Source organism: Lissotriton vulgaris, chromosome 11, assembly GCF_964263255.1.
Source record: "Lissotriton vulgaris chromosome 11, aLisVul1.2, whole genome shotgun sequence".
Lineage (NCBI taxonomy): Eukaryota > Metazoa > Chordata > Amphibia > Caudata > Salamandridae > Lissotriton > Lissotriton vulgaris.
This window is the reverse complement of record NC_141699.1, coordinates 195,456,462-195,476,823: the sequence shown is the minus strand read 5'-3', so window position 1 is coordinate 195,476,823 and position 20,362 is coordinate 195,456,462. Positions and strand designations below refer to the sequence as shown.

The 20,362-nt window shown below is 44.0% G+C and overlaps 1 protein-coding gene across 1 annotated transcript in view; it reads right to left on the bottom strand.

Annotated features, from left to right (window-relative positions):
• The window catches only part of USP30 (ubiquitin specific peptidase 30), a 446,442-nt gene that overhangs the window by 126,942 nt on the left and 299,138 nt on the right, over positions 1 to 20,362 (bottom strand). The window lies entirely within an intron of this gene.

The window sequence follows — 20,362 nt, the reverse complement described above, 5'->3', positions numbered from 1 at the left end:
AATTACCAACAAGGATTTTTCTTACAGCACGGCCAAACACTTCCACACCCATCATGATGGGGACTGGACCAAGGCGAAATTCTTTGGCCTTGACTCAATTCCCAAACATGTGAGAGGAGGAGACAGAGTGACAGCACTACATAGAGCAGAGTCCAAGTTCATCCTTCAGGCAGGCAGTATCGCCCCTATGGGGATGAACATTGATGAGGAAATGTATGTACATTTATAAAAGTTTTTTCTGACCAAGGTCTTCCACTGCCCACTTCTGGATACTCAGATTCCATGACATTCTGATTTTAAATTTTTATAATTTTTTGTTTATCCCCTTCCCTGCTTATGACTAGCTCAGCTGGTCATGAGGCACAGTGGAGCTGTGCTTATGACGAGCTGAGATCGTCATGAACAATGATATATCTCACTTTCCAGCACAGGAGGGGAAAACCTCTAGCAGCCAAGGTGTTAAGTTCTATTAATTGGATGTATTTTGGTGTATTGAAAGCAAACTGAGTACTTGGAGGACGTAGACCTAGATTGTAATTTGAGATACTGAGATAAGATTGTATTATATGTATATATTTAACCACTATGGTTGCTTATGAAACTAATCATAACTCTTTTACCTTTACCTTTTCTAGAAACCGTGCTGTAGTTGGAGTGATAATGTGCATCACGGATAGAAGATATGGTTACGAGCACAACAACTCCACAAAATATATACATTAACAATAAGAGCACGGGCTAAATATTGACACTGATATAGATATTTTATTTTATTATCGTTTAATTTTGGAACTCTTAGTAACGAGTACAAAGGGTGCATCTCTACAGAAATGCGATTTTTTTGATATACACTAGAATCTTTATAGTTTATTGACTATTATCTTTACAATCTCAAAAGTTAATTTTGATCAATCAGACAAATGGTGGACATAGGGGAATATACATATATATATATACAGGGATATGGGACGAATTGTTTATTAGCTTGGATAAAAGATTGATCCACTATGGTACTATAGCAGAATTAACCAACTTTATTGTACTCTCCATTTCTCTTTCCCTCTCTCAAAGACTTTTCCCCTGATCGTTCCCCCTTTCTCTCCGCCCCTCCCCCCCCCCCCTTCTCTTCACCTCTGCCACTTATAACTTACGTTTTCTCTACTCTCTAAAAGTACTCTGTCCTCCAGACTGTGGATCTTGAGTTCTCAGAACTGAAAATGAAATTGGGTACTACACCCGTCATTTCTTGTAAATAAAATGTAAACTTATCACAGATCTGTTTGCTAAAATACACCATACGCCTTGGAAATGTGCCTTATAAATTAATATGAAATGTGTTTAATTTCTTAATGAAAACAGCACAATTGGGAACCCTGTGTGGAATTTAACACGGAGTCTCTCTTCCTTCTTTATTTCTATGCTACCTACTTTAACTGCAAAATGTCCGTGGTGGTCTTGTGACCAAGAGCCCGTTGGCTCGAAACGCGTCTGTTTTTTTGCCCAATAAACAAACATTGAACGTACCTGACTGGTGTGGCTTGTCATCTCTTCGGTAAACGAATGGATTAAGTGGATATGGAGTGTTTGTGTGAATAAAAGCTGAATTTAGTATCCAGTTGTGCCGCCTCCTTTGTTAAAAAAAAATATATATATATATATATATATATATATATATATATATATATTACCTACTGGCGGTCGCCAGTAGGTATATATAGTTAGGATTTTTTTGAATAGGGATTTCTGAAAATTCTATGTTGAATAACTTTGGCGTTGATGGACGGAATTGGCTGAAATTTTCAGGAAAATGGCACATTTTGTTTCTGAGCGTCCCCTCAAAGTTTGGGGGGGGGGGGGGGGTTCGTCAAGCGGGGGCCGAGAAAAAAGGGGGGTCCCAAAACGTGTTTTTAACATTGAGTTTTCCATAGGGCGGTTGGACTCACTTTTAGCTCGAACGGCTGAATGGATTTCTATGAAACTTGGCAAAATTGTAGAGACTGTTTGCCTGATGTGCCTTTGCTAGGTCTCAAGATATGTGCTCCAGTGGATTTTGAGAAATTAACTTTCAAAAAAATATATACATCTGTGACAGCGTCCTAGTTAGCGCCCCGGTTCGCGTACCAGACGCATAACGGAACTTCGCGAGGAGAAGCGGATTGGCTCTCCGGTGACTCAACATTCTAAACAGTCCGGAGCGGCCGCCATCTTGTCTCTCAGTAGGATCGAGAGACAAGAGGTGGAAATAAACTAAGGGGGAAATGAATGAAAGGGGCAAGGTAGACCCCTCCTGACCCCCTAGGATTGATGTGGGGGCTATTAAAGGGCCCCGCGGGGCAAAAAAATAAAATAAATTTTTTTTCGATTTTTCGCGGTGGAAGCGCTACCCGGTAAGCGAACCGGGTAGCTCACCGGTAGCGTAACGGGAGTCCGCCATCTTGTGTTTCGGACTAATTTAGTCACAAGATGGAGGATAAACAATGTTGGGAATGGGTATAAGGGGGCACGGGAGACATATCCTGACCCCCTAGGTTTTCTGAGGGTGGCTGACGAGGCCCATATATCTAAAAAATTCAAATTTTCGCACGGTTAGCGCCCGGTCCGCGCACCGGGTAGCGTTCCGGAAAGCGTAACAAGGGGAAAACCAAGGGAAATAGTAAAATAATATTTTAGAGTGCTTTGAGGTAGGGTAGCTCTGAATAGAGCTGTTGTGTTGTGTGGGTGATGTAAGTACCAACATGTAGGTACCAATGAAGAGTCTAAAATTCAATGTACACCGTCTCCTCTGTAGATATTTTGTATGTTCTAATATTGGTTATTTAAATGTAAATGTGTGGAAAAGCACTTCATGCTTTAAAGCAATTGTATTTTTGAACTGATTGTTCTTTCCTCTTAGTCCCCCCCTCTTTGTTTTTTTCCCCCACACTCTTCTTCAGCATGATAGTTGATAAATTCGTTCCCTCAAAAAATTTATATACATAAAAAAATTATATTAAATACATATAAAATATATTTTTCCTTTAAAAGAAGAATACATTTTACAGCTTTTGATATTTGCTATTAAAAAACCATTGAAATTCACTGAAAAAACCATAGGTTATAGACCATATATAGTTAGGAATTAGCATTTACAAAACCTTGAAAATTCACTGAAAACACCATAGGTTATAGACCATATATAGTTAGGAATTAGCATTTACAAAACCTTATTTTACTCACACAAAACCATTGAAATTCGCATGTCATTTGAGAGGTCATCAGTGATGTCATCAGTGATGTCACTGACCATGTCATGAATGATGTAATATGTGACATGATCAGCAGTGGATTGCGGGTGCGCGATATATAGTTAGTGCAACTAACTATATATGCGAATTTCAATGGTTTTGTGTGAGTAAAATAAGGTTTTGTAAATGCTAATTCCTAACTATATATGGTCTATAACCTATGTTTTTTCAGTGAATTTTCAAGGTTTTGTAAATGCTAATTCCTAACTATATATGGTCTATAATCTATCTTTTTTTCAGTGAATATATATATATATATATATATATATATATATATATATATATATATATACACACACACACACACACACACACACACACACACACAGACACACACACACACATATGAAACACATATATATACAAGACACTGGGGATTTTCCCCAAAAAATTAAATCTATTAAATGGAATAGTGATTACTTGCTTGCAGTTATGGATATTACGTAATTGTACACCAGCATAAATCATGACTATGGTATGAATACTGTTGCATACTATTTGGGCCAACGTGGCATTGTACAAATAGATCATAACAAAATGTTGTTATCCATGATTCAGATCTGCCTTACCAATAATTATTTTTTATTCAACAACAAAGTATGTCAGCAGCTTCGGGGTGTGGCCATGGGGGTGTGCTTTTCCCCCAGCTATGCATGTTTACATGTAGGTTGGTGGGAGAAGCACGTCCTCACGGGCGAGCCCGGAAGTTGGTTTGACAGACATGTTTGCCATTGGTGGCGTTATATTGATGATATTTGTTTGGTATGGAAAGGTTCCACTGCATCAGCTTTAGCCTTTGTTGATATCATCAATAATAATGATTTGAATCTAAAATTCACTGCCACTATAAGTGAGACACGGGTTGAATTTTTGGATGCATCAGTGTATGTTGATAAAGGAACATTGCAGACTAAATTACACCGTAAAAAGACGGCCGGGAACTTTGTTCTTCATGCAACCACTCCCCATCCTAAACATTTAATCCGCTGCATCCCTTATGGGGAATTTCTGCGGATTCGCCGGATCTGTATCAATAGTTCAGACTCAACAGTGTGTCAGGAGGAGGCTCTGGCTAGATTTTTAAGCAGATGTTACATCAAAAAAGACCTTATTCAGGCATGTGATAGAGCCAATGCCTCATTCCAGGAAAGGATTTTAGACAGTATTAATCCTGAAACTGATTGTGACACAGACCCCAATTGAAGCTGGTATTTCTAATACCATCCAAAATCAATCTGTAAGGCTGGTCACAACCTATTCTAAACAACATAAAAAGATAAGACAAATAACGTAGAAGAATTGTCCCATCTTAAAAACAGATCTAACACTTTCACAGTTAGTACCCAGTGCACCTGTACTAACTTTTAGAAAGTCCAGGGCCATGCATGATGATTTGGTGAGAACTAGTCCAGAAGTCAAGATTTCAAGTTCCTGGCAGACACATAAAAACGGGTTTGTGAAATGCGATTCCTGTAGGGCTTGCAAATTTGGAACTAGCACTACTGAATATTGGACACTATTCTGCGACACACCAACTAAAATTGATGGCTTTTATACATGTCGCACTGAATATGCGGTATATGTATTACACTGTACTTGCAATTTAAGATATGTTGGCAGCACTGAATTGCAAGTATATAACCGCATATTGCAACATTTGAGGGCAGTAGTCAACTCCGACCCAAGCTATCCGGTAGCCAGGCATCTTAAATTAGCCCATAAGAATAACTTAAAAGAACTGGACTACTTTGTGATAGGGGCGGTTCCCAAAAACATTAGAGGAGGACACTAAGAGCGTCAGCTCAGACAATTGGAGAGTAGATTCATCCGGGAGCTCGACACAAAAATGCTAAACAGGCTTAACATGGGGGAGGATCTACATAACTTCTTATAAATACAGTACTTTGTCTTCCTTAATCACTCAGATACATGAATCCATATATATTTTCTCTGCATTTATGTGACATCATTGATCTTCTATGCTGACCCCATTTAGTTTTTAATTTAGTGATGTCCGTATTCTTTTGGGGTTCCCCATATTTTTTACATTTATTGGAGAGTTCCTTTTTTTTGATGATGAGTTTAGTCATTGGGCACTGGCCCATTGATCATTCAATGTTAATACAATTTAACTTTATTTATATTGATTATTCATTCTGGTTTTCTCTATCTCTTTGGGAAGCTGCTGCATTGTTACATTAATTATCTTTTGGGGCATGATTCCCGCGGCTCCGGGATACATATTTCTGCTGCTAATCCCCATTTTTTTCACTTTTATATAGATGCTTATATTTGCATATTTTTTGCACTTTCAACACTGCACTTCTGTGCTTTTTCTGGGCAATATTTGCACATGAGTCTGATCTATTATTGGATCTTCAAGATATATCTTTGCACTAGTGTTACAGTTTTACATACATTTTGCTTCTTTTGCACATATTTAAAACATGAGTATTCATCAAATGTTATTTGCACAGTAGTAGAAATGGTTATTTCCCTTCACTATTTATTGATGTTCGTTCCGGTTTTTATATTATATGTGTGAGTTAATATTTTATTGGTTTTATATAACATTTATTTACGTATTCATGTATTTAAATTTTGTAACAAACAATGTGAAGCATTTCTATTTAAATATATACATGCATATGGAATGTATTTATTTAGTGTTTATGATCATGGGACAGCAAGAATGAGGATTGACTCAGGTGCATTGTATTAGCCCTTAAACATCTTTAGTTGCACTATTTAAGTATCACGATATCGTTGGCGTGTCATGTGATCAAGACAGACTGGGTCTGTCGAAACGCATCATGCTGGGGCACTGGCCAGGACTGACTGGATGCCATTGAACTAATAAAATAACACTGAGAAACCTTATTTGAGTCCCTCAAGTAGTCTGTACCTGTATCTATTGCGCCGAAGGAAGTTGGCATATTGCAGGATTTTGCGATATATGTGCAAAAAAGGATAGAACTCTGGGTAGTTCTCAAGTTTAGGTGGAAAGCAGCTCCTGTTAGAGCACTCTCAACACCAGCGACACTCTAGATCTGCACACCTCCAATGTCTGTTTTTCTATCAAAGTTTTTAAGCATTGGATCCTATGCCATCGCGAGCACTACCACCAACTCGTTTAAGTGAAGAAATTGGTATTAAAAGAGCAATTTTCCAAGATAGAAATTAAAGTTAACAGGAATGCAATGGCTCAAAAGGAGGACCCATGAGCCGTGTTAGGACAACATTAAGGTTCCACACTGGCGCTGGTAGTAGTTTGGGAGGAATAGTTTATTTAAGTTCCTCTATGAAAGCTTTAATGACTGGTACTTTAATTAAAGATATATATTGTTGTTTTGTAGATAGGCAGCAATTGCAGAAAAACGAAGTTGTGTAGAAGTGTAGGCAAGACCTGATGCTTGTAGATTTAAAACAAAACAAACAATCGTTTGTACAACAAATAGATTGGAATTTTTGGTTTGGCAGTAAATAACAAACTTTTTTATTTGGGTGTGTAACATTGTCTAGTTGTTGGTTTACGGGCTTCCTTAACATCTATCCATACAATTTTGTGGAAGATTAAGGTACCCAAACTCTAGGACTTCAGGATCCACATTGCAAGGTTCATCTCTTTGGGATTGGGATGTCTTTCTCCTCCATGGATCTGTGTGAGACGGTCCGGGTGGACAGGAAGCTTCTCGTGTGGCACCCAAGAAGTTCCAGTAGGGTGGCGAACCATGTCTGACGAGCCCATGTGGTTGCCGCTAGTATTAGTGAAGTCTGTTGTAACTTCCTGACCACAAATGGAAGTGGTGCGAGAGGGGGAAAGGTGTATGCAAATATCCCTGACCAATTGATCTATAGGGCATTGCCTTTGGATAGAGGGTGTGGGAATCTGGATGCGGAGGTTTGCCATTTTGCCATTTCTTGGGCAGCAAATAGGTCTATTTGAGGAACGAAAAGTATTTGCGAAAGTATGGGAGTAGGGCTCTGGGTTGAAGTTCCCACTCATGAACTTGTTGCTATATCCTGTTGAGGAGGTCTGCAAATTGACTGCTCGCTCCTGGGACATGTTCCGCTAAGAGACAGATGTTGTGATGTAGAGAAAAATGCCATATCATCTGTACTAGGCGTGATAGCAGAAGAGAGTGTGACCCCCCCTGTAAATGCATTATTATCTTATTGTCTGTCCGGAATATGAGAACCTTGTTCTTTAGGTGAGTTAGGAATACTTTAAATGCTAGGTGAACAGCTTGAAACTTGAAGTAGTTGATATGGAGACTCTGGTGTTGTATATCCCATGTCCTCTGCATAGTTAGATGTTGCAGATGGGCTCCCCAACCTGTAAAAGAGGCATCCACTGTAAGAATGTCTTGAGGGAACAGGGTCTAGAAACGGCCGCCCCTTGGATAAATATTGTAGGTTCCACCAGAGTAGAGTGATGTGTGCGGCTATCGATCAGCACTAGATCTTGAAGATGACCCTGTGACTGATTCCATTGAGATGAAAGACATTCTTCTATTGGTCTCATATTCAATCTGGCATTTGAAACTATGGCTATACATGATGCCATCATGCCCAGCAGTCTAAGCACAATTTTGACTTGCATGTGTATTCCTGTCTGAAATTGTTGTACTAAGGACAGAATATTCTGAATTCTGACTACATTTGGAGTTGCTAGCACTAGCTGTGTGTTGAGAATGGCCTCTAGACATGGCTGTATTTGTGCATGTTGCAAACGGGATTTTTTCAGATTGACTGTGAACCCTAGCTGAAGAGTTAGAGTCTGGCGAGTATACTGACTACATAGTTTTAGGAGGTTTGTTTTTAGAAGCTAATCGTCTAGGTAAAGAAAGACATTAATGTTTTCTATTGTTAGATGCACTTTTAGCACTGATAGATATTTTGTGAATACCCTTAGAGCTGAGGCGACTTCGAAAGGAATTACTTTGAACTGATCATTTTTAACTTGAAAACGAAAACATAGGAACTTGCGATGCACGTGGTGAAAGGGTATATGAAAGTATGCATACTTATGGTCTAATTTGGCCATGAAATGTCCCTGCTCAAGTAGAGGTAAAACCTCCTGAAGGCTGACCATGTGAAAGTGTTCTGACAGAATATATTGATGCAATACTGTGAGGTCTAAAATAGGTCTAAGTGAGCTGCCCTTTTTGGGTAAGTATATGGAATATAATCCTATTCCCTGTTACATTGGAACTGGCTCTATTGCTCCTTTTGATAAATGGGCTGTTTTTTCTGGTTTTAACAGAAGTTGGTGCTGAACAGAGAGGTTGTGTTTGTGAGGAGGAATATTTGGAGGAGTAGTGATGAGCTCCTTACAATAACCATGTTGGATGATATCCAACACCCATTGATCAGTGGTGATGTTTTCCATTGTGGCAGAAAGAGTTGCAGACATCCCCCTACAGGTGTTAAATGTTCGGGGGAGAACCTAACTGAAGTCACTGTTTCAAATTGTTATTGGCTGTGAGTGTGGAATTTCCACGACCCGATCCTTAAAATTATTTCCTCTATAGGATCCTCTGTAAAACCCCTTTGGAGGTGAGGATTGGTTTCACCTTTGTATGAGGATGCTGCTGTGTCAGCAGTGGCAGAACTAGCGCCTTGTCTAAATGATGGGAGGCGCAAGGAACGAAGAAATGTTGTAGTTTGAAGCTCCCACATTGATTTTGCCACATATGCATTATTTTTGATCATTTCGAAGGCTGTGTCAACTTGTGGCCCAAAAAGGTGTTCCTAAACTACTACTAAATTCAGAAGAGCTTATTGAACCTCTGGTTCAAAACTCGAACCCATCCTACGCTTCCATGGTATGATGGCGGAATTGCGCTGCCGGATATCCGTCGGTATTACTGGGCCTCACAATTGAGCCCGGTTAACAATGCTATCTGCGGTCCGGCATCTAATCCAGCCTTTGCCATGGATAAATGGTTGCTTCCTGGCAGGGACTACAATGGGGTGTTTTATTCGAAGCGGCCGGATGTGGCCCTTACCGGGCCCACAAAGGTCGCGGTGATCGTTTGGCACAACGCCACCGCTGCCACGGGTTGGTCGGACACCCTCACTCGGGCTACTCCACTTTATGCGTCGGAAAAGTTGGGTAATTTATGGACGACTAAGGGGTTCGATAAGTGGGACCTTATTGGAATTAGCGTGGTTGGCGACCTATTGCGGAAGGACGAGATCAAATGTTTTGAGGATCTGCGACGGGAGTTTCATCTCGGCCCTCGCGAACATTTTCGTTACCTTGAAGTTCGGCATGCCCTTTCTTCTGTGATGTTGCCTGGGACGTCTGTCCCGGACTCCTCGCCCTTTGAGGATAGAGTGCTGGACGGGCATATCCCGGACAGTACGATCTCTTTAATATATAAGAAGTTGATAAACCATCGGGCGGACCTTCTTGTGCAGCTCCGCACGTCTTGGACTGGCGACAGAGTGGAGCTTGACGATGAGGACTGGCAGGCGGCGATATCCTCTCCTAAGGAGGTGGCTATCCCGGCTCGTCTGAGACTGGTGCAATTAAAAATCCTACACCGAGTGTATGTGACGGGTCCTCGATTGTTGCGGATGGGGTTTGTTTCGGATGCTTTTTGTAAACGTGGCTGTGGTATGGTGGGTACGTTCCTCCATATCATATGGGAATGTCCTGCGGTTGCCTCATTCTGGACCCGTGTGCATGGTGTTATGTCTGAGGTGACGGGTGTTTCGCTTCTGCCTGAGGCTCGGAGATGTTTGCTTAATGTATTAGAGCCCAACGACTATAATGTTGCCCAAACGCAGTGGGTCACCTTGGGCAACATGATTGCGAAGCGTGGCATTGCACAATTGTGGAGGTCGGCGCAACCTCGGAGTCTGTCTGCGTGGTCTAGGAATATGGACTGGTGCATGTTCCGTGAAACAACTGTTTTTGTTGCCAGGGGTAGGCCCAAAAAGTGGGGTAGAATATGGGGTCAATGGAATCAATACCGTGATGAGATTTGCACCCCTCCCTTTGAGCCGCCACCGGAACGTCTCCAGTCCCCTTAGCATGACATTCCCTCCTCTCTAGGTTCCATTTGTGTATTGTTGCATACTACCTGCTCCCTCTTCTATTCCATTCCGGACATACAGTTTGTTGACAATGCATCTGTGCAGACGTGGTGCCCCTCTCCAGAAGGATTCTCCAAGATTGTTTTCTTTTTATTATGAGCCCGTGCAGTATTTTCTTATGTTTGTTGGTTGGGGGGGGGGGGTTGTTTTCCAAAAAAGATAAAATCAAAACCTTTTCTTCTCCTTTGTATGTATATATGGCGAGACATGGGTTTCTACTTGCCGCCGGGCCCTATGGGTTGTCTGCTGAAGGGCTGTGTACCTTTTATCCAGTACTGTATTGTGATAGATACCAGCCGGCCCACGGTACCGTATACTTGCTTTTGTACTTTCATGTCTTTTTCAATAAAGGTTTAAAAAAAAAAACTGGAAACCATAAGCCAAGCATGTCTGGAAACTGAAGAACTGGTGTTGATACTTCTAGCTGCAGTATCTGCTGAGTCAACAGCATATTTAATACAATTATTAGAAATTAGTTTGCTTTTGTAAGTAATTCTTGTCCTCTTTTTCTGAATTCTTGTGGGAGATTTTGAAGGAGTCCCTCCATTTCATCCCAGTGCGCTCGGTCATGTTGAGCTAAAAGGGTTTGACTATTCGCTATTCTCCATTGGTGTGCCGCAACCCTCTTACCAGAAGATTCAATTAATTTGGACTCTTTGTCTGGAGAAGGAGAGTCTCCTGTAGTTTGTGAACGAATATGCTACTTACCAGTATGCATCTGTTCTTGGCATGTAGGGCTGCTGACATTCATATCTGTGCATAGATCGCCGCCTAGTGTTGGGTCCGGATGATCGCATATTGTTGTCCTGGAAGAGTATTCGAAGTATCACGAGATAGGTGGCTCCTCCCCTGGACTACAGTGCGCATGGGCATCGACTCCATCCTCAGATTGTTTTTAGCCATTGTGGCAGAGATGGAGTGAAACTTTGTGAATGATGACCATGCTGGAAGTATTTCTGAGTGCTGCAGCCACTACAGGCGCCGGGGAGGAGGGCGGGCAATATGAATGTCAGCAGCCCTACATGCCAAGAACAGATGCATACTGGTAAGTAGCATATTCGGTTCGAGGCATGTAGGCTGCTGAATTCATATCTGTGCATAGAATACATAGCATTCCCTCCATTAACGGCGGCCGCCTGTGCCAGCTGCAGCAGTTTGGAAAAGTGTTTTTAGAACAGCCTGCCCTACAGCTGCCTGCTGTTTGGAGTGCACATCTACACAGTAGTGTTTTGTAAACGTGTGTGTGGTAGACCATGTGGCTGCTCTACATATGTCTTCTAAAGGAATATTTCCAAGGAAAGCCATGGAGGCCCCCAACTTCCGGGTGGAGTGGGCCCGCGGGGGAATTGTCAGAGTGCGCTTGGCCTTCTGATAGCAGATCTGAATACACTTAACGATCCACCTGGCTATACCAGCCTTGGAAATGGGGTTGCCTTTGTGTTGTGGCGAAAAGGCAACAAATAGTTGTTTCGTCTTCCGAAAATCTTTGGTCCTATCAATGTAGTACATCAAGGCTCTCTTGACGTCAAGCGCGTGGAGCATTCTCTCCGCAACTGACTGAGGATTTTGGAAGAACACAGGCAGTTCTATAGTCTGGTTGATATGGAACTGTGAAACCACCTTAGGAAGGAACTTAGGGTTAGTGTGAGGCACCACCCTGTTGGAATGAATCTGTATGAATGGCTCTTCGATAGTTAGTGCCTGGAGTTCACTAACGCGTCGTAGTGACGTAATCGCTACCAGCAAAGCCACTTTCCATGTTAAGAACTGAATCTCGCATGAGTGCAGTGGCTCAAAAGGCGGACCCATCAGTCTTGTGAGGACCACATTTAGGTTCCATTCAGGAGCTGGTGGGGTCCGGGGAGGAATGACTCGTTTGAGTCCTTCCAGAAAAGCTTTGATGGCAGGCACTCTGAAAAGGGAGAGATGCTGCCTGTTTTGGAGATAAGCAGCCACAGCGGATAAATGTATACGAATGGAAGCATAGGCCAGATTACATTTGTATAGATGTAACAGATAACAAATGATGTTTTGAATAGATGTGTCCAGCGGGTTGATGTTGTGGTCTGCATAATAAATGACAAACCGCTTCCATTTCGCCGCATAGCATGCTCTGGTGGTGGGCTTCCTTGCTTCCCTGATGATGTCCATACAGTCAGGAGGCAAGTTGAGGTAACCAAACTCTAAGACCTCAGGAGCCAGATTGCCAGGTTGAGCTGTTGCGGATCTGGATGCTGAATGTCGCCATGGCTCTGGTCAAAAGCCTGGGTGCGAGTCGCAACCTTTGATGCGATACCACGGATAGTTCTAGAAACGTGGTGTACCATGGTTGGCGTGCCCACGTCGGAGCAACCAGGATGAGAGTCATCGAGTGTTGCTTCAGCTTGCGTGCCACCAGCGGTATTAGAGTTGCTGGGGGAAAAGCGTACGCAAATTTGCCTGACCAGTTCATCCATATCGCATTGCCCTGCGACTGTGGGTGTGGAAACCTGGCGGCAAAGCTTCGGCATTTGGCGTTTTCCTTTGTGGCGAACAGGTCTATCTCTGGATGACCCCACTGCTGGAAGTACGATTGGAGTACTGATGAATGTATCTCCCACACGTGAATCTGGTGGCTGTGCCTGCTGAGCAGGTCCGCCATCTGATTGTCCTTGCCTGGGAGGTGTTCTGCATGCTCGGAGCCAGATGAGACAACTGTCGAGAGTGTGCACCTCCCTGCTTCTGTATGTAGTACATGGCAGTCACGTTGTCCGTCCGGATCAACACTACTTTGTAGCACAAATGTACTTTGAATGCTTTTATTGCCATGAAGATTGCCATCAGTTCCAGAAGGTTGATGTGCATCTTTTTCTGCTGTGTTGTCCATAGTCCCTGCACTGTGTATTGGAGTACATGAGCTCCTCATCCCTGGAGAGATGCGTCCGTCGTCAGTATTATCTGTGGTACAGGCTCTTGGAACGGTCGGCCCTTGCAAAGGTTTTGTGGGTTCCACCAATGCAGAGAGCTGTATGCGCGACCGGTCACCAACACTAGGTCTTTCAATTGTCCGTGAGCCTGATTCCACTGACGTGCTAAGCACCCCTGAAGCGGACGCATGTGTAGTCTCGCGTGCGGGACTATGAAGATGCAGGAGGCCATCATGCCTATCAACTGCATGAACACTCGTGCCTGAAGTGGGTGTTGAGGTCTGAATTTTTGTATCAGCGATTGAATGCTGCTAATCCTCACAGAATTTGGCTGTGCTTTGGCCGCCAGAGTGTCTATTGTCGCACCCAGATACTGCTGTATGTGGGCGGGTTGCAGGTGGGACTTTGGGTAATTCAGTGAGAATTCCAGATCGTGAAGAAGGTGAATGGTGTGGGACATGTGGGCGGCACACTGCTGGGCCGACTTTGCTTGGATAAGCCAGTCGTCCAGATAAGGGTAGACGTGAATGTTCTGTCTCCATAGGTGTGCCGCCACAGTCGCCAGGCACTTTGTAAACACCCAGGGTGCTGTGGTGACTCCGAAAGGTAGGACCTTGAACTGGTAATGTGGATTTTGGATGGTGAACCTGAGGTATTTTCTGTGTGACGGGTGCAGTGGAATATGAAAATAAGCATCCTTCAGATCTAATGTTGCGAGAAAATCTCCCTGACTGAGCAACGGTAGGACTTGCTGCAGTGTTAGCATGTGAAAATGCTCTGACAGAATGTACTGATTGAGGGGTTTGAGGTCCAGTATGGGTCTGAGGGACCCGTCCTTCTCTGGTATCAAGAAGTACAGTGAGTAAACTCCTGTGCCTCTTTCTTCCACAGGCACGAGCTCGATTGCCCCATTTTGCAGCATGACGAGTACCTCCTGCTGCAATAAGTGCAAATGCTCTGTGGACATAGGACGGTGTCTTGGGGGTATGTTGGGTGGAGTGGATGTTAACTCCAGACAATAACCGTACTGGATAAGCTGCCTCACCCACCTGTCTGTAGTGATGGATTTCCAGACTGGCAGGAACCGTTGTAGTCTCCCCCCGACCGGTGTTGTATGGTCAGGGGACAGTGACAAGGCGTCACTGTTTGTTAGTGGCGGAGGACCTGGAGTTGTTGTTTCCACGACCTCTGCCCTTGGCGCTGTTTCCACAATAACCACCTCTACTTTGTTTGGTGTATGTGGTTTGCGCGCCACCTTTATAGTACTGTGTGTTCTGGGATAGCTGGCCTCTGGAAACACCTCTATTGCTTGAGCGATGAAAAGAACCACCCCTGAACTGCTGCGACTGTAGAGCCCCCATAGACTTTGCAGTCTGTGTCTTTCTTGATTTTCTCCAAGGTGGTGTCCACCTCTGGGCCAAATAGATGATCAGGGTTTACTGTCTGATTTAGAATGGTGGTCTGTATCTCTGGCTTGAACCAGGAGATTCTGAGCCAGGCATGTCGTCTCAACAGACACTAGTGTTAACAGCTCTGGCCGCGGTGTCTCCTTATATTCATCTGGTAGGTGCTGTAACAGGGTCTCAAGTGTGTCGTAATGGGCCCTGTCATACCTGGCTAAGAGTGCCTGAGTGTTTGAAATGCGCCAGATATTGGCCGCTTGAGCTGCCACCCTTTTCCCTGATGCCTCGAACACCTTCGATTCCCTATCTGGGGGAGGAGCATCACCAGTTGTTTGTGAATTAGCCCTCTTCCGGGCATTAGAAACAACAAGAGAGTCCAACGGCAACTGTCCCTTAATGTAAGTAGGGTCTCCAGGCGCCGGTTTGTACTTTTTTTTCAATCCTGGGGTTTATCACCCTGGCTCTTGTAGGCTCCTTAAATATTTCCCCAGCATGCTTCAAGACACCCTTCAACATAGGCAGAGTCTTGACAGTCCTCTCTGAGGTGGAAAAGGTGTCGAAAAGAAAGTCTACTTCAATGGGGTCAGCATGGAGCTGGATGTCATGATTCTTGGCTGCCCTTTCAATGAGGGCATTAAACGTTGCCGAATCCTCAGTAGGTGGCGTTTTCACAGCATACACATGAGTGTCTGGGGCAGTGTGTGGATCTCCTGGGTCAGCAGCATCTGCCCAGGGTTCATTTGTATCATCTGGATCAGTGTCCACAGGATAGCTGTATTCATCATTATCACCTTCCCCAGTTTCCACATCTGAATAAGTGGGCGAGACATCATGGCCACGTGGAGATACGGGTTCTACAAGAACAGTTGTTGTAGTAGAATCCTTCTTTTTTAGTGGTATCTTATAGGACTCCATTGGCTGTTCCGGGGCGATCTTTCGTTTATAAAGAGAAAGTCTGCCTCTCTCGGCATCGATAAACTGTTCCTGTTGCTCTTCCAATGAGGACTGTCGATGCTTTACGGCTGGGACCACAGTTGTCGGCTTCGGCACCGTGGACACCTTCTTGGGCACGTCGACGGCCATTTTAGGGACGAAAGCCTTCGGCACCACTTTCGGTGGCAGCGTGAAGTGGATGGGAGCCGACGTCTTTTGAAGTTTATCGGCAGGCTTCGAAGGTGGAGGATCCTTAGGCCCGACAGCCGAAGCCTTGTCCTTGATGTGCTTTAGGGAGTCTGCCACCTGCTTCGAGAAGGAGGCGGACGGCTGAGTCGGCTCGACGGAATCCTTCGAGGCACCACCAGGCGTGGACTCGGGGGTTGTACCGTTCTTGGCCTTGTCCGGCCGACGCGGAGGCTCGAGAACCTTCTGATCACCGAGTCCTTTGTCGGTGTCGACTGTCTTCGGCGCCGACTTGTTCGTGTCGACTGCCTTGACCTTTGCCTTCGGCGTGCTAGACTTCGTCTCGACGCCCTTCAGCGGTCTCTTCGGGTCGATAACGCTCTTCTGCTTCGTCGGTGCCGACAGGTCCGAGGACTTCAAGCCGACCAAAGCAATACGCACTTTCGGTTTCTATGTAGTCACAAGTGCTTTTGTTTGCGTCAATACCGGAGCTTTCACTTTCGGTTTCGATTTCGCTGTTTGCGGCTCCTTAGACATGTCCGAAGCCGAGCCCGAGGGCGGGGCCGTAGAACTTATTGGAAAATCTTGGGAAAGGACTTGTGGCGATCCCTCGACCTGAGCCTTATGAAGCGTGTCGGCCCCAGTGTCAGTTTGTGGGCATAGCTCCTCGCTCGAGCTATCTTCCATGGCCCCAAAGGCCCCATCGTCGTCTCCTACCTCGTCGACGACGTCTTCTGCATCGAGCATCTCAACATCAGCGTCGTAGCTGGAGTCGACCTGCAACACGGGATCCAAAAGGTTCTCTCAAACCTCCCGCTCTGCTCCTTCATCATCCCCGGCATCGAAGATGTCCACTGGCTCCGGTGCAGTCTGCTGGGCTTCCTTGCTCGCAGCGCGTCTATACAGAAGCGTCTTCTTGGATCGAAAACGGGAACAAGCCATGCAGCTGGCTTCATCATGATCCGGCGACAGACACTTGTTGCACACCGGGTGGACGTCGATGTGGGGATATTTGGAGTTGCACACAGGACATCTCTTGAACGGGCTTCGTTCCATGATGGGTCGTCGATAAGGCCTCTGGCGTCAACCGGGCCTTCAGCGTCGAAAAACACGCGGCTCTTCTGGATATCCGGCTCGGGAACTGAGCTGGAACAGAACTGGGCACCGATCGCAAGACAATACCGACGAAAAAACTAAAAGCCTTTTGGCCTTAAGAAACTTTTATATCGATTCCGACCTGAGTGAACCAATATGCATCCGAACCCAATGGCGGAAAAAAACAATCTAAGGATGGAGTCGATGCCCATGAGCACTGTAGTCCAGGGGAGGAGCCACCTATCTCGTGATACTTCGAAGACTCTTCCAGGACAACAATGTGCGATCATCCGGACCCAACACTAGGCGGCGATCTATGCACAGATATGAATTCAGCAGCCCACATGCCTCGAACTTAGCTTTTTCTAGTACTTGCTACCACTAGAGTCTGGTGTTAGTTGACCTCTAATGCATATAGGGTGTGAAGAGGCTGTTTTATACTTTTTATCTAGTTCCGGTGTGATAATGCAAGCTTTAACTGGGTCTTTACATTTTTTGTCCGCATGACGTAAAAACCGTATTAACATTGGCAAGCACCATGTTCCTCTTTGAGCATAAGCAAGAGTCTTAAAGAGACAATCATCATCAATGGGATCCTTGTGTAATGGGACCTAATGGAAGGCTGCTGCCCTAGCAATTAAATCTTAAAAAGCTGAGGTATCATCTGGTGGTGAAGGCCTTGATGGGTATAAGTCATGATCAGTGTTATCCTGGGATTCAACATCATAATCATCCCAAGAGTCCTGTGGTTGTGGATGATCTACCAAATCATGATCGGTGTCTTTAATTTGTGAAGGGGAATGATGTGAGAGATATCTGCCACCTGTGGCTGAGGTGGAAAATGAGAAGCGGAGCTACAGGATGTGGTGGAGTAACAGGTTGTGGTGGAGGCATATGTAGATTTGGCGGTGTATGGCTAGTGTCTTTGTCCTTTTGTTTTTTAAGAGAGATTGGGGAAACGTCCAGAGCCTCTTGAAAGGACAAAGGCTTCTTGGAAAGAAGAGTCTTTGCTGGCTGTACAATGATTTTCTTTGTGCCATGTAGCATCTGTAATGTCATTTGTTCAGTGCCGAAATGTCTTTTGGTTTTGTGTTTGACTGCTCGGTTCTGAATGAGAACGTTTTTTTTCAGTGCCAAGACTCCTTTATTAGATTTGGAGGGGAAGGCTCCTGCTGGAAGCCATTCTTTCGGTGCAGAGTCCGAAGGCGTGGGTTCCGAAGAGGAATTTCGATGTGCTCCATGGCTTTAATGTAGTGGAGGTCGCAAGCAGGTTTTTCTGAGGAAAGTGACTTTTTATGTTTCGGTTCAGGGGCGGAGGTACTTACGATCCGACATTCTTGTAAGGATTCTACCATTTCTGAGTCTTGTTCAGATTCGGAACCGGCACTGTGGATGGATACAGATCCTTCTTGGGCCACAGATGCGCCTCATCTTGATCATGTTGCAGACATTTGGCATGTCGTCTGTGTTTTTGCTCTGCACCTCGAGACGGCACGCATGTCTGTCGTGAAGAGTTTTCTTTGACCAGAATCCTGTACACGTTTCACAAGTATCTTCTTAATGCTCGGGCGAGAGGCATAAGTTACAGAACGAATGCAGATCTGTATGGCAATATTTGAAGTGGCACTATGGACAGAAATGGAATGGAGTGAGGTTCATTAGCAGCTCATTTTTTCAGTGAGCTGATCGAGTGGAAACAATGTAGTCTGGCATGGTCCCTAGGCCTAGAGGTTATTTGACGATCCTGACCTGTCGAAGATAGTCGAGATGTAGTATAATCTACCCGATGGAAACAATACTGTTGAACTTAGATAACTAGCTAACTGAACGGAACCGGAAATTACGATCTCGAACCGGATTGAGAGGGAGTACATTTGAACCTGTCGGCAGGAAAAAAAATGCGCATTGCTACCAAAGGAAGGAGTCACATAGACTTGTGACTCGAAAAGAATTCCTGTAAGAAAAACAACTTGTAAACATCAGATCCCAACATTAGATGGTAGACTTATGAAAAACATGTGTATCTACAGCCACAAATGCCTTGAACTAGTAGTTACATTTCAACATGTGGCCCTGTATCTAATGTATAATGAATGGCACTGAAGATTTCTGCTTGCGAATTTCACAGCTGCAGTTAAGGGGCAGCATGACCCGTTAGTGCAGGGCAGGTTGTCTTTAAGGTGATTAGTTTAAGAAGAGATGGAGAGAGAGACATTGCCGTGAGGAGACAACACTTTACTGACAATATCCCTCTTTAATGAGGAGTAACTTATCTTCATCACTGAACACGGACAGTCCTGAAACACACACTGCATGAAAAGTTATACCAAATACTAGCCTGCAATTGGGGAGTATCCAATAATCATTCTAGTCTAATAAAAGGAGGGTTAGCATTTTTTGAATGGTAGCATTTACACATGATTTCTACTAGTAGCCAATGACATTCTGTCCAATGAACTAAGCTACTGGGCTGATGTTACTAAAAACGCATTTCTTAGAATGTTTTTTAAATGTTGACAAAATTGTTTTCACTGTCTACATTGCTATGTTTGGACATCATGCAGGAAGTGTGTTTTGTTCTACAAAAAACGGACTATCCACGTGGTATACTCAAGCGTAGAGGTATTCTCATGGACTGTCTTGGTAGCAGAACTCTGCCAGTACTTCCAAATATTGCAAGCAAATATTCCAGAAAGACTATATCAATGCATTTATTCTTTAGAATACTGCTCATCAATATTAAAATACCCCGATGCCTTAATACCAAAGGCTTACTTTCGGATACGGTATAGGGAGAAAGGATTTTTGAAATATGGGAAAGAATGTCAAAGGACTGAAACAGCAGAATGAGCTGGAACTCTGAATACAAGAAATGAGTTAATCTTGTAAGAAAGTGATCCATCCATCTACAAGAAAATATAGGTTTAGAAATGTTTACACTTTTCTGCTATCCCCAATGTAGCTTTCTACAGTCCCTTTCCAGAATGAAGATCATTCCGAGTTCTTATTCACTGCAATGGTCATCTTTTGGCAAATGCTTCCTCGCCTATTTTTTTTATATCCTTTATACTTTCTAATGGAAATGGCCACATTCCAACAAAATAGAAGTGCTTTCTACACTAGTAAGGTTTATGTAGTGCTATTTCTTGTCCAGGAATAATCAAATCACAACCAGTTATCACCGAGCATTTTGAGGACAAGACCACTCCCACATATTTGCATCAATCCTGCTGTATATGGGTCCATGCACCTCAAACTGTGCGTTCTAAGGATACCTCAAATGATCAAGGAGTTCCCAGACATTATATGGCATAATGCTACAGCCTGAGTGAGTTCATACAGTCAAATAAGTGGTGCACCTTTAACAGATGGGCATATTTGGAATATACGGAGGTGCTAGGCATTTGAACTCAAAACCTGCTTTATAAATCTAACCTGAACAACAAAC